This window comes from Amphiprion ocellaris, chromosome 5 (genome assembly GCF_022539595.1).
Source record: "Amphiprion ocellaris isolate individual 3 ecotype Okinawa chromosome 5, ASM2253959v1, whole genome shotgun sequence".
Lineage (NCBI taxonomy): Eukaryota > Metazoa > Chordata > Actinopteri > Pomacentridae > Amphiprion > Amphiprion ocellaris.
Genome location: NC_072770.1, coordinates 33,686,248 through 33,701,758, shown reverse-complemented (window position 1 = coordinate 33,701,758; position 15,511 = coordinate 33,686,248).

The following is a 15,511-nucleotide window of genomic DNA, read 5'->3' as shown; positions in this document are numbered from 1 at the left end:
ACTTCGCGCGACGATAGAAACTAATCTGTGCATGTGCGTGAGTGTGTGTGCACGCTCACGCTCATTCACATCTCAGCTGCTGCACTGTAAAGCCCAGACTCATGTTCGCCAATAAGCACCACAGACACGGAGCTCGGGCCACAACACGACCAGGGGATTTGTAGCTCATTAGTAGCCCCCGATACACACACGCACGCACACATGCACACACACAGAGTGGTCTGTATCTTCTGTAGAAAATGACTTGTTGACATCCTGGTTCTGAGCTTCACATCTATAGCTTTGCCTACAGATAATGGATGCCAGTGAGGTGAAACATCCAGAAGCAAAGGGTCAGATTGAGACAAAACGCGACAACAGATACGAAGAAAAAAAATCCAAAAATAAATAAATTAAAAAATAAATTAGCTGTATGAAAGAAATTTAAAAAAAAAAAAAAAAAAAAAGAAATTTGACATGGGATGAATTAGCCACAGAGACAATTAGGAGCGTTTGAATGAAACAAGAACACTCTGTGAGCACATAATGAGATTACAATGCAGAAAGAACATTCATGATTATATTGAATTCACCAGAGAGCTCTTATCCCCATTGATTCCAAAACACACGTACTCCTCAGTAATATAACACTTGACATGCAGCCTGTGCACGTTTGCTAAGGCAGGGTTTGATAAGGCAGGAACAGAATTGAAAATGATGCCCACTCATTACTAGACACATTTGCTCAAAAGGCTTAAAATTTAAATTAAGCATTTTAGCAATTCCATAATTAATCCTAAAAATGCAACGTCCAGAAATATGGGCAATATTTCTATCTATATTACCACCTAGGTAAAGTGGGAACTGTTGTTGGATCTTAGACGCCCATGAGTCCTGAAAAACGATCTGGTTCACTGTGTTGCTCGTTTGTGTTAATCTCAGGGCAATTTTGGGGAAATATCCAAAACTAAAGCATCACATTCGCTGATGTGGTAGAAGCAGTAGGTTCTGTTTCTGTTGACTCAGCCGTGCATTCCAAGAACTATCATGATACAACTATCTGTGATAAATAGGACATCACTTAAGGCACATTTTGCACTGTTATTATGACATGGTTAAATTTAGGGTTACACTCAGGGGAAGGCTTTCATTCATTGAGACTACATGTGGTGAAATGACACAGAAAAAGCACCAAAAAATAAATGTAATCACAGGCGAAGTAACTTTGCAACACAAAGGACAGGTGGTTCATGAAATATGAGGGACGTGATATACAGTCCAGGGAATTCACTTTGAGTATAATCCATGCTTAGTTAATCCTAATAATGTGGGATTTAAAAAGAGGAATTGACAAGGTTGAGCTAGAAGACGCCAACATATCTTGACTATTAATCATTGATATTGGTCGTGAAATCCCCCAAAATAGGTGCTCATTTCCCATAATACAACTTTTCGTCCTCACCTCCAGTGATGTAGATTTTCTGTTGGCAATTTCTGCTAAGCAAATCCAACTTAAGATACCCAAGAATTCCTCCTGATTCACAAAACACATGATACAATTGTTTCTGCAGATTTGTAGTTAAAAATGTCCATATAAAATACATGATATAATATATTCATTTAAACAATCCTTCAGTCTCCTATGTCCTCAACAGCTTTTTACTAAAGGAGCGTCAGACAACTATATATATATAAATCTACATGTTTGTGCTTGTAAGTTCTAAAAATATCTTTGGTTGTGTTTCAACCAGCAATATTGTATGACTTTTTTGGCAACTGGAGCTGAGACTGTGGTGGTTATGCAATACTATGTTTCTTTCTTTTCATCAGAGCTTCTATTTTAAAACAGCACTATGAATAAACAGCCAGTGTAACTGAAGGACACATCTCGGGGTCAGCCTTTCTGTCACTGTGTTTGTTAGCTGAACACCATTTAAAGCTAACGTTAACTGAATTTCAGTGCGGCTCACATTTGCAGAGGGGATTTTACACAAAAGTAGAGATTTCAAGGTTTTCTGTGATAAGAAAGACATTATCCAAGCTTTAGGGAAATGCATTTATTCAGCAGGCATGAAGCCCAACCCCCTGGATTTCACTTCAGTTTAATCAGACAGGAAGAGAGGACTGAACAGTAAAACCTGAATAAAAAGGACAACTTGTACTAATATGCATTTTTTACATTCTTGTGTGTGAAGTCTACTCTGTTGGGAATCCTGTAGCATTATGTACCTCACCTCCATGTAGTTCAAGGCGTCATATAAAGAATAGAGCACAGAGTCTAAAATTTAGGCCAGAAGAGAAGGGCCTTCTCGCCTTCTGCATGCCAGAGAGGATTAAAGAGTAGTTTCTTAAAGCTTCACTTACACAAGGAACTATTTCTTTGTACGTGTTGTGAACTCTTTTCAACCCAGACAAGTGGGACAGCCCAGGCCAATTAAACTCTGGGAATAACACTTATTCCCTTTCTTGTTAACATTTCCGTTACAACAACAACAAATCCGTTAGTCTGTTTTTGAGTAATGTTGCGCACAGATAAACAGACAGACAAACGTACGCCGATCATCACATAACTCCACCACGTTCCTTGGTGGAGTAACAACCAGAGTTGACCAAAGTGCTGTATATCTCACAAAACAAGCAACAACAGCCTTGACTTGCAAAATCAATCTGTAAAACAAAACTTCTTACAGCTTGTGAGAAGAAAGAGGAACAGTATTCCAAAGTTTTGGAGCTGTCACTGCAAAGGCACAAGCTGCCTTCCTAACTAGCCTCAATCATGGAAGAATTAACAGCAGCTTTTCAGAGGATGATGTAAGAGGCCTAGAGGCAGAACGGAGGGAGAGAAGTTCTGAAATGTACCCAGTTGTCAACCCATGCAACCCATCCATGAACAAACAACAGAACCTTACCAGCAACTCTGTATTAACAGGAGGCCAGAGCAGGGATGCTAGTACCGGTGAAATGCTTCCATTTTTTGCTGCCAGTCATCAGTGTTCTGCACCAGCTGCAGACAAGAAATGACTGGCCAGTACCCAGGTGCAGAGAGTTACAAATATATGTGGGAAATGAATGCAGTGGTCCAAATCATTTAGACAGAGGATGGATTTCTATTTGGCAGTGCTCCTTCACTGAAAGTAGCATCCTTTAAAACAGTTAATTTGTTTGTCATATTTCAGTGTTGAATCAGAGATGACACCAAGATTCCTGGCATGGAGCAAGAAGGCTGTCAGTGGCCCTAAATGGCTGGTGATAGCTGTTATGGCTCTGAAAAGACCAAAACCGATCACTTCTGTCCTACTGTAATTTAACTGAAGATAGTTTTGAGCCTTTAAGCACCTTGATGGATGTGGCACAGTTGCGTTTGTGTGGATTCAAAGGCAGGAAGGCAAGTAAAGTTGTGTGTCATCAGCGTGAAAGTGGAAGGAGACTGTTTTATGACTTCATGTGAAAGTGAAGCCTAAAGAGAGCATATACAAAGAAAATAAAATGGGCCCTAAAAGGGAATCAAGTGATTGGAGCAGTAGGGGAGCCCAATTGTAATAGAAATTGACCTGTCTCAAGTAGGAGGTTTCACCAGTTATTAGGTTCAGGTGGGCAATTGCTTTTTCACAGGGGTGATATACATTTTTAATAATTCTTTAATAAACCATCATTTAAAAACTTCATATTGTGTTTTGTGGGTTATCTCTGTCTGATATCCCAAAAATATAAAAAATAGTTTGATTATTTGGAACATATGAGTGTGAGAAATAAGCAGAAATAGAAGATTTCAGTGGGCAAATCCTCTGACGGCATTGTGTCCCTCCAGCAGGTTGTTGGTCTACCCCGTGGTCTCCTCCCAGGCTGATGTGCTCAGAAAACCACCAAAGAAAGTCTCCCAGGAGGCATGCGATTCAGATGTCTGAACCACCTCAACTGGCTCCTTTCAACGTGAAGGAACAGCAGCTCTACTCCTGTTATATTCTGAGGAAAGTAGGAAAAGGTACCTGAGCCAAGAATAGTCATACTGAGGCTACATTTTCCTTGCTATCAAGATTTGAACCAGTTGCTTAAAAATATCTATCCATAAAGGTTTTGATGTTGCCTCAACCTGAGAGTAGAGTTCACATCCAACTATGTTTGTGTTCGACCTGTTCGTATCTTCCAGTTCCCATGGCAGTCAGGATTATATACTGCAGTTTCTTCCTTTCTCCGGCAGCAGTCACGTGGTTACAGTGTCGATGCTCTCGGCTCCTTTAAGCTGCAGTTCCGGCACATTTTTGAATTCCACAATTCATGGAGATCAAGCCTTCAAAGTGTTGTGGCATCTGTGAATCACACCAGGCATGTGCATGTGCAGATGCAGCTATTTTAAAAATCAGACTTACTTCAACTCTGTAAAAGGATTATTTTGCCTTTTATAAAGGTGAATGTTTTCAAAGTAGTCACGGTTGTATGGAAAGATGCCTCAAGTATCTTATTTGCCATTTTCAGTAGGAAGTACTTTAATTGATTTCAAGTGTATGTGATTTTGCAGGCAACTCCGTCTAGTAAATAAATAGATATGTACTGCTACAATATTGATTCCGAAAAGAGCAATTCCTCTTTTGCCTACAGTGAGATCAAAGTACAGTTTCTGATGCCAAATCTTACGAATGGAAGAAGCAAAGGTCTAATTTTTTGCTCAATGACACTTCAGCAGGGAGCGTTTTAACTGCCAAAGGCGACTGAATCATTCTGCCTCCCTGCAGGTCACTTTTATAGTCATGGCAAAGTGTGGTGTGCACAGACTCGGTTCATTTGAGTTGGGTTTAGCTGAGGTCAGAGGCTGATGATGCAAGCGGATAGATAACCTAATGAGGTCAGATAAGACTCTAGCTACAGCACAGTGGTAAGAGCTCACCACTATGACCACAACATACTACTAGGCTAATAAATTAGAACTGGTATTAGGAGATTTTTCGCGCACCCTAGCTGTAGCGATTGTGCAACGTTATAATAATACACACATACATCTTTGTGAGGGCAATCAGTGACATAACAGGTCCCCTCTGGCCCCAACTAAATGCCAAACCCCAGCCCTTCCTCTACACTGAACCTGACTCTAAAAAGATCCCCGCTGTGATAGTTTTAAACTAAAGATAAACATACACACCAGTACACACACACACTGTCTTCTGCGAGCTGTAATCACTTATTCTGTCAGCGGTATAGTCAGTCCTGCTGAGCTCTGCAACAATTCCACTTCCTTCCTGTTCACAGTTACCATGGTAACAGTCAAGGAGAACTCCGTTATCATCAGATGGATCGGGCTGCAAAAATTATTTTTATCTCTACTTCCCCATCTCTCTGCCTCATACAGCCAGGGGACTGAGTCCTCACAGGTTTCACACTGCAGCTGGGGCAAGCAGCCTTTTTTTTCCAAGCATGTGAGAGGAGTTCGAACGAGATAAGAACGGAAAGACAATTGGAAGATCATCACTTGCATGAAGTGTAAATGTTTACTGGAGCTTCTGATATGGGCAGATAAACTGAACCATACACACAGCAACAGATAAACACTAAAGTAGCAGCTCTAACACAACATTGCAGATAGGAAGGAAATGTGTTCTAAGATCCTTCTTCAAGCAGTGATAAAGATTTTCCTAATGAGTGGCTTTGAACATCAATTTTGGCAGCTATGTTCGAAGTTTTGGTCTGGTGATATTCTTACTTGTTGTGACTGCCAACTAATTGCGTGAGATGACCAAAGCAACACCGATCTCTCATGCCGAACTCATAAACATTCATTGGACAGTAAAAAATAATGGCAGGTCTTGTCTGATGAAGACTGATACGGGTCAAAACAGTTCCTCTGTCCAGTCTAATACATCTTTGGAATCTGTAATACAATGTGTAGAGTATTTCTTCCCTTCAATCCCACATTTATTTTTCTACTGTTGTAGACACTCATTAGCACATCTCATGCGCATTAATGCAACATTGAAAACAGTCACCAGTTTAGTCCTGTTTTGGCGACATACACTACAAACTACATGGTAGTTTTGTACCGACATATTGTTTTGATATATTCCACAGATTAATCAGTCATGAGGATAATATACAACTATCCCAGACTTAAGCCTTGTCCATATGAATACAGCCGTTTTGCTGAAACGATAGTTGTGTGGACAGAATCATTTTTTAAAACAGAGGGGGAAGCTATTCCACTAGAAAAATAAAGGTATTGGTATGGAGAAAGTATTATACTATACATTAAAACTTCAGTCCTGTTTTGTTAGTGACCATTGGTTATTGGTGGTAACAGTAGTGTATTTTGATCTTATAGGTCCCAGTTCCCCTTCAAATAATTTATGTATTGACAACTTGTTGCAGCAAGCATGTCTTAAGTGGGTATTCTGTTGGAAATATGGTGAAGGATGAGTAACTTATATATCAAACCATGGGTAAGATGTCTTTTTTCTCTTAGTATGTAAGACAAACAATCAACAGTTTCACCTGACCATACTTGGCTTCCTATGAATTCCATCCATTACATGAATACTACGTTTTACCCACCAGTAACACATAAAATGTCTACATAGCAGTGCACTTACAGAATACAAACACACTTAGTTCTGCTTTCTAAATAAATGGACCAATTTGTATCAAAGCTGTGGCTGCCTTCAAACTGTGATTTAATGGAAATCTTGAGGATTAAAGCTACACTTCTTACTGATATTTGAGCTGCATACAAATGAAGCTGTTATTTCAGGGAGAGTTCCATGCCTGTCTCGCACCCAGCAGCCACTTCTAATCTAACAGTTCTTCCCGGAGGAGCAGCCGAGGTGAAAGAGGAGCGCCGACATGGTCGCAGGTCAGCGAGGCGCTCCTGAGACGATCGGGCAATTTGAAGGAGTCGGCATGCTAATGGTCTACTAATGCAGCTCTGGGGAGCAGAGCACAGTGTTTCATTCATCATTCATGCAAGCCTGAGAGGAGATCATGTCTAATCACTTATTATTTTATGGGTGCATATCACCTGTGAGCTGAAAGATGACCAGATAGATGTTGAAACTACATGGGAGAATTAATATGTGTGGACATAAATGAGTGATGTGATGCATATTTTAAGGGGTTGTTTGGGGTCCAGACTGGAAGGGAAGAGTGATACTTCTTATTATATTTTGAATTCTGCCACATTTAACAAGAATGACACCTTTAAATGTAAGCTGCATGCATGACAGAATCTGTGGACAACAGCAAATTTCTTAGATATCAGACACAAATGTAATCAACTTGAAGCTTTTGTGCAAAAAGTATCTCAAGGCAGATATACAAACAAGTACAAGGAACACACAAAAGGCAAGTCCTGGCAGACAGATAGCCTCAATAAAAAGAGGAGGGTGAGGAAGATCAGGTGACCTAACTAGCGGGAATATCTAAGAAAGTAGGTAGATAACAAACCGTGAAGAAAAAGACAGAGCAGAACAAATGACTGAGTTGCATTGGGATATTTCCTTTTTGAAAATCAGCTAACATCAAATATTCGCGATACCTTTTATCAAAATTGTTGCTAATCACTCACAGACAGGCTCAACTAGAAGTCAGTTAGTCAGAAGTAACACAGGGAGACAAAGACAGAGCAACAGCTAAACTATTTTTGAATTTTTTAGAAAGTAGCAAAAAATTAAGTTGTAAGTAGTCGTACTAATAACTGAATAACTGAGTGTAATCTAATTGTATTTTGTGGAGGTTAACTTTCCAACATTGCTTCGTACAATGATACACATCAAGCTTCAGAACCTCAAGAATAACCTCGAAGCTCTAAGCTTTACTTACTCACTCAGCTCTTTTGTCCACTTCTAAAAAAATGACAAAATATTAACAGACATATGTGTATTATAGTTACCTGCCATTCTTTAAACCAGCCAAGTTATGTTGCTTTTTTGATTTCAAATATTTTCCAAATACAATAAAAGTATCTTTCTGACTTTCTGAGGCAGTTTAATCAATAATCTACACGAAAGCCTACGTGATTTTTTTTATGCACACACACTAACAAGCCACATGCACAATTATTATCTCTCTCCTAAAATATTCATGTGTGTTTGCCAGACACAGTTTGTGCAGTGTGGACTGTGGTCATGTAGTGTGGTAATCACCTGCTGTTGTTACTCTTTAACTTAAAGAGCGGATGTGTAGCGTGCTTTGTTCACCTGAAGAGCACCTGACCCTCGCCCTGTTCGTCATGTTTCATCAGCCCAGACGGAGGAGGGAAGAGGCGGGAGAGCGAGAGAGAGAAAAGACATGGATACCGGGACGAAGTAAGAGAGACCAAGAAAGAAATGAATAAAAGAGAAGAAAGTGGAAGCGGATTAAAAGATAAGTTAGTGAGACGGAAATGAAGGAAGACAGCGGAGGATGAAGTGGAAGAATGTATGAAAGGGATCGTCGCTCATCCTTTTATGTGCTACACTTTACCCTGAATTACATCTGAACTTCAGAGGAAAGGTTCACAGGAAAGCCAGTTAACAGAGTGGAAAATTTTAAAATGCTATGACTTACATCTTTAAAAAAAAAAAAAAAAAAAACTATAAAAGGGCCTTAATCCTTCAATGACCAAACTACAGCCAAGTAAAGTAGGACTCCTTTTATGACCAAACATCAGCACAGATGGTGACTGTGTAACTAAAATATTTAGCCGTAATCATCAAACAATGCAGCGGTGAAAGTTGAACAGCTGTAGTTTCTCAAAACAATATTTGCAGCCATGAAGCTGATGAGAAGTATATTTTACATCACGAGCATTGAACAAATACCACAGCGGCCTCTTGGGCAACGCCACAGGGGGCAAACAGATAAGGAGAGGCTGAATGTGTTTGCTCACCAAGGACAGGGTCAAAGTCAAACATACACACAGGCATATGTGGCTGCTCGTGCACACAAACACACACATCAGACGCCTGCACTCACACGCATACGGGCTCAGATCATAGACGAAAAGAAGCTGGATCTTGCTGGCGGTCTGCAAGTGTTTAACCCTCCTGCTGTCCTCATTTACGGGCACCAAAAAATATCGTTTCCTTGTCTGTAAAAAATCCAAAAATTCCGCAAAAAAAAAAAATTCCCCAAATTTCTGAACATTTGCAAAACCTTCAGGAAGAAAATTCCAATAATCCCTTAAAAGTTTCCCTTAAAAGTTTTATTTTAAAAAATCCCCCACATTTGGCAAGATAATTCTTGTAAATATTTTCAAAAAATGAGTAAAAATCTTCCAAAAAAAATCCTAAAAATATCTAAAGTGATTACATATATATCAGTAAAACTTCTAATGTTTTCTTTAAGAACATTCACAAAAAAATCAACCAAAGTCCAATGAATTTCGCTGGATTTTGGTTGATTTTTATGTTTAAACATTTTAAACATTTCTTTTTTTCCCACCAAAAAATGTTCAAAGATTTCCCAAAAATGTTGAAAATATGGACATCAGAAGTTTCACTATGAAAATATATGTTTTTTCCCACATTTTAAAACTTTAAAATGGATCAATTTTGACCCGCAGGACGACGCGAGGGTTAACTGTATTCCGCTCACAAGGATTTAGTCCATTAAGTGACAGTCCATTTGGAGTTTTATGGCAGCAGACGGTGTATTTGAGGCGAGCTGATGTCTGTGCTCTGTGGTGTTCAGACTTTGTTCAGGTGTGCGCTTAATCAGCTACAGGAAGTTCAGCAGTGGACACAGGTGACGTGACAGAGTGAGTGTTCTCCAGCTGCTCTTGTCAAACAAGTGGTTGTTAACAAAGTCCTGCTGACCTACATGGGTTATCTGCTTTTCTTGGCTCACAGTCATAAAGTTGGTCCTTCACTCCAGACCAAAATGAATTATAAAAAGGGACTTTTACAGTATGATGCATTGCCACTTCCTTCTGTTTTAGACATATTAATTCAGAATCACACTGATGAGTTTGCAAGCAACCAGACAACGTGACAAGTTTATGTGAGGGGACAGTGATTATTGTAAAGATTAGATAGATGCGGATATGTCGTTTATTGTTCTCAAGGGAGGAAAATCATTTCCATTGTCAGAAAGCAGACTAATTTTAACATGATCCTCTACTTGCTAATAAAGACTGATCTTTTGGCCTCAGTATCTGTCCACACTAAGACGGTAAAATCTGCAAACATACCTTTTTCTCTGAGTTTCAGCTCTTCATCAGAACAGTCCATTCATCCATTTTCTTCATTCTATCTGGGATCAGGTCATGGTGGTAGCAGGTTAAGTAGGTCATTCCAGATGTTCCTCTCGCCATCAGTGCTTTCCAGTTCTTCTCATGGGATCCTTAGGGCCTTTTCCAAGCCAGATGAGATATGTAGTCCATCCAGGCATTCTGGGTCCTGAACCTTTCTTTCTTTCTTTTGCATGTCTATGGAAAACCTCCAAATCAGATGCCCTAACCACCTCAGCTGGTTCCTTTCAACACAAAGCAGCAGTGGCTTCGCTTCAAGCTCCCTCTAGATGTCCAGGCTCCTCATCCATCCCTAAGACCATGTCAAGCCAATATCAAGAAGAAAACAAAACAGAATATTATTCTTCTGGTCACCACCAAGAGTTCATGTCCACAGGTGAGAGCTGGACTTGTAAATCGGAAGCTTTGCCTTCCAGCTAAGTTCAATTTTTCTCACCCAAGACAGAGCTTTCATTAAATGCTGTATCTGTAGTTGACATGTTAAGTGACAGGAAATCTCTAGCTCCCTTTGTGTCTGCACATTCCAAGGCCTAGCTACATGTACACTGGTGCTTTTTTAAAAAATAATTTTTACTCCTGTGTTCTCAAAAAAATCCTCAAGCAGCATTAAAACACAACTGAAGCATTGTCAAGAACATGCTAAACCAACAAGGTAAAACTCTATGAGAAAGGAGGGAGTTATATGTCTGGACAAATTCTGACACCATTGTTTCTCAGTAAAGTGGAACTGTACATTTATGTGTAACTGCACACAAAGTCTTGTCAGCAAGGTTAGCCATCGCACAAAATCACATCAAATGAGGCAACAGCCCACACTTTGAGGTCTCATCCAAAAATTCACTGACACTCGCACACTGCAAACAGAGTTTCTAAGTATCTTCACCCCAGGAGTGTTTCTAAAGTCTCAGTTTGTAGTGACATCAAACTGTTTGCTTGTGAAATTAAAAATGTATGGAAAAAGTTTTAAAATTTCCCTTGTACATACTGCTAAGGCCTGAACGTTTAAAAAAAATATCACATCCATCAACCTGTGAGAAGTTGGATGTAATACACAGTTCTCTAATGTGTGCACATACCTGAGATTTGTGGTAAGTGAGATAACTTCAGATTTAACCCTGGGTTTTCACGACTATAATGGTGGTTCACGTCTCTACTGGTTACATCACCACAGTCTCTTTTGCTCCACACTGACCTGTTCAGGAGTGGGAAATGTTCAAGTGCTGCAAGGAGGGGTGCTGGGAGCCTTGTGAGGCATGTGGAGGAAAACAGGAAACAAAAATAACAAGAGAACCAAAAAAACTTAGAGGGAAACTTTCACAATATGCAGTGGCAGTGCTGCATTGTACTGACATCTGAGCAAACCATTCCCTCACTTCTCTACCAGTGCACTCACATATATAGGAAAGGGGGCTGCCTTTCCAGTTTAAACTAGCCAATCAGGACACATCTATCATCCAATTATATTTGAGGTCCCACCTACTCAATGAACCTATTAAACAGCTGCTCTCAAGGTGTGCTTCTTCTTTAAGCTCCAGGACAAGATGGCCTCGGCCAGGAAGAAACTCCAGTGAGGACTGCTTTAAACTTAACGTCTCTGCAACCGACTGCTCACCTCAATCACATGAGCAAACTTAACTTTAAGAAGTACGATTCTCTCTGAAGCCACTGAAAAAAAGAAAAAAGAAGCAGAATATAGCAGCTCTGCAGTGTAGTTAATTATCTGTCAACCACACACACTTCAACCTGCTGCTGGAAACACAAACTAAAGCGTAAAATATGAGTAAAGCATCTTATTAGAAAGCAAAACCAAAAGTGACAATATTTCTCCTAGATGGTGAAGTCAAAAAGCCAAAAGCTGAAAATACAGATATTTTCGAAATAAAATGTTTCCCTTCACGACTAAAACAAACCTTATGCAGATAGTGTCACTCTGTAAAACTAAAAAAACTGAAAATTTTAAATGGTGTATGGCTCATGGCTGCCTCTCTACACCACATGTCTGCATGTAGTCAGGTAGGGAGCTTGTGCTTCCTAACATCAATATACCAATCAGTTCTTGGAATGCAGTCCTAGAAGACCCTGTGGACCTCAGATCAGTGAGAGAGCCTCTTAGAACAATCCTCTGGCAGGAGAGAATCCTCTAAAATCAAGCATGCTTGATGTTGCCGTGGTCTTGAATCCTTTCCATTTCAGCTGAGAGCTCAGAGTGTCACTGGGAATCTTAGTGTTACTTTAATGTTCATACTCACTGGTCATTAAACCAAAGACAGGATTCAATACTGTTTCTACAGGACATTAAGAAATTTAACATTACAACCATTTAACCTGAATGACAAATGAGAACACGCTGATGTTGATGACAGGAATCACATCACGGTGAGCCGATTTAAAGAATGCAGAACTGTCCTTTTGCTCAAACATGTGCCTGTCTGTGCTTCCCCGATGGCTTTAAGTTTCCATTTTACAGGTATGCCGGCCTCAACGTGATGAAACATGAACATCCCTGTCTCCTCTCCCTCCCAGAACCCCCTCTCATTATGCTCTTGAAGTGGTGCGTTGCTGGAGAGAGTGCTGCGCTGGTTCTTTATATAACTGTGAAAGACAGCTGAGAGTATACAGTACATCGGTACAGTAGCACTCACAGTGGGAGGACGGTGCTGGCCTAAGTAGCGCTGCAGCAGCCATCGCAGCTATTTACTGTAATTATTTGAACCCATTAAAGGAACCAGCAACCAGGGGCTTTCATAAATGTATCAAGACCTGATACCTCCTCCGTTTGTTGCTGTCCTGACAGTGGCAGATGTACTGTATTTGTGAGAGTTTCAGTTCCGTCAGGCAGACGGAGAAGGCGTAGAGAGTCTCATTAAAAGAAAATGGAAGTGGGGCCATGACTGAAATAAGTCTGAGCTGACAACATCTCACATTGAGGAAATTTAAGTCGTGGCTTAAAGCTGTTGTTTTTGTTCATTGACACAGATAGAAAAAATATCAGTGTTAAATATTGAATAGTTTTAACACTGCAAATATGGAAACTGACATATTTACAGAGACCTCCAAAAATCTCAAGCATGACAACTTTTTTTTCTTGTTGTCTGGGGCATGTTGGCACATATAGATCCTCTAGAAAAGTGGAGTGTGAGATTGAATATCTTTCTGCTGTGACCCTTCATTTACCCGGTGATCCTGTGTGCAACACCTGCAGCACAACCGCATATCGAAAGTGACAAGGTGTCATTTCACTATGAGCAATACTAACTGTGTGAACTTCTTATTTCTTTTAAATTTTACAGCTTTTACTTAGCTTGCACAATAGGCAAATAGCTTCTTGGCAGCTGTATCATGCTTGACTGAAATGAAGAGGACTGTTTATTTGCTTTTGCCTGGGCTTTTTATTTGTTTATTTGTATTTATTCAGTAGAAAAAAGAAAACTTCAGCCCAACTTTCCTATATGAGGTCAGACTGTCCCAAACTGACACAAATCCATGTCTTTGAAACAAGAAAAGCCTTCAAAGAACACAGTACTCTACCAAGGCTGCTCTGTCGTTGTATTATTTCCGACGGCTGATATTTAGAAAAATCTGTGGCGGTAATTTCAGCACCATAGAATGTGGCCATTTAATATAGATGTACCCACAAACAAAATGACGTTGCACTGAGCACAGGTATGGGTTGTACATGTGTACATTATGTACAGATATCGAATTGCGTGACCTAAATATGTAGCGGGTGGCAGGAATGAAGGGACTCAGAAACACCCTCACAGTTTAATCAATTATTCTTGTATCATTTCGGACAGATAAGTCCCACTAAGTCCACGACGGTCGATTTGTAGTAGAATCGCAATCATGTGATCGTCAGCTCACTGGCTCAGTAAGATACAGAAAAAGACCAGTTTCTCCATAAGTTACATTTGAAAATAACCAAATAACCCAATAAAATTCAAGCAAACATCCCGAGCCAGACACTTTGGTGGAAGCAGTTGTCAGAAACAAATTTATCTGTTAACTTGTCAAGATCAGAATGAACCGGTTTGGATGCCGGGACAAAGTGGCGTCATTAGCAAGCAGCGCCAAACATGTTTTCAGCTCTCGTGGTCTGTGGAAGTTCTCCAGTGGAGAAGATAACTCAGGAAATGACACCGAGCTGCTGATTAATTCCTTTAACTACCCCAGTTCATGCTAAACTCTCCGCTTTAATTACTTCAAATCAGAGCAGGAAGTATTTCCTGTTACATGATGATGATGATGATGGGCATGTGGGAAACCATGTCATCGTGTTGCCAGGAAACCAGACAGTAATTAGTCAGCGGTGTTGATTGTCGCGCTCTTCAGACAGGGAGGGGCCTTCATTTCCGTTATTTCACCTCCCCTGTCACTGCAATAGCCTGCCTGAATTACCACGAGGTGAACGGCTCACTTGACGGTGCGACGGCGGGGGGAATCGTAGCAGAAAAGGAAGGCGAGCTGCTGTGGATGGAAGGACGAGAAGCTAGGACAGCGCTGGAGGAGACGAGGAGAGAAGAACGGGAGATATTTATAGCCGGCTCAACTCGGCTCACAGTGCTGTCTTTAAGAAGCTCCTTTTTTCCCCACCAACCCTCCTTCTCACCTCCTCACTGTCGTCTTCGCTCTCCTTCACCGACGTCTTTCATGTGCACATGTGCCATGATTACACACTAATTGAGAACATAGAGAATAGAGGAACAGTTATGTAGGAGCACGTGGACGCATGCATGACGAAGCTTGGAGAAAGAGACATGTTATTCCTTATAGAGTTTTAGAGTTACACTGATATAAAACAAAAACAATCATAGAAAAAAATGGGTTAATGTTTTAGTAAATCCACTTACTGACCTCTTTGCTGTACCATACACTATAAAACACATTAGTTTAAAAAAAAATTTTAAAAAGAGAAGAAAAAAAACGCTAGAAAAAAGTAAATAAATAAATAAAATTATTATTATTATTATTATTATTATTATTATTATTATTATTATTATTATTATTATTAATAATAATAATAATAATAATAATAATAATTTGGCTGATTTAAATACAGTAAAATAGTGTAATTTTACAGTCACACATCATAAAAGAACAAATTATTATTTGTATTTGTATGCTATTTGATATGGATATTATATATTTTTCCCATGTGATTTTACTACAAAAAGGGGAAACCTGTACAACAACTGATTAAAAAAAAAATACAAATTTTCAAACCCTGATATACACATTTTTTCTTTAAATTAATGACAAATATCTTTAAAAAAAAAAAACAACAAAAAAATGTTGATTTAAATACAGTGTAGCCTTACTGTC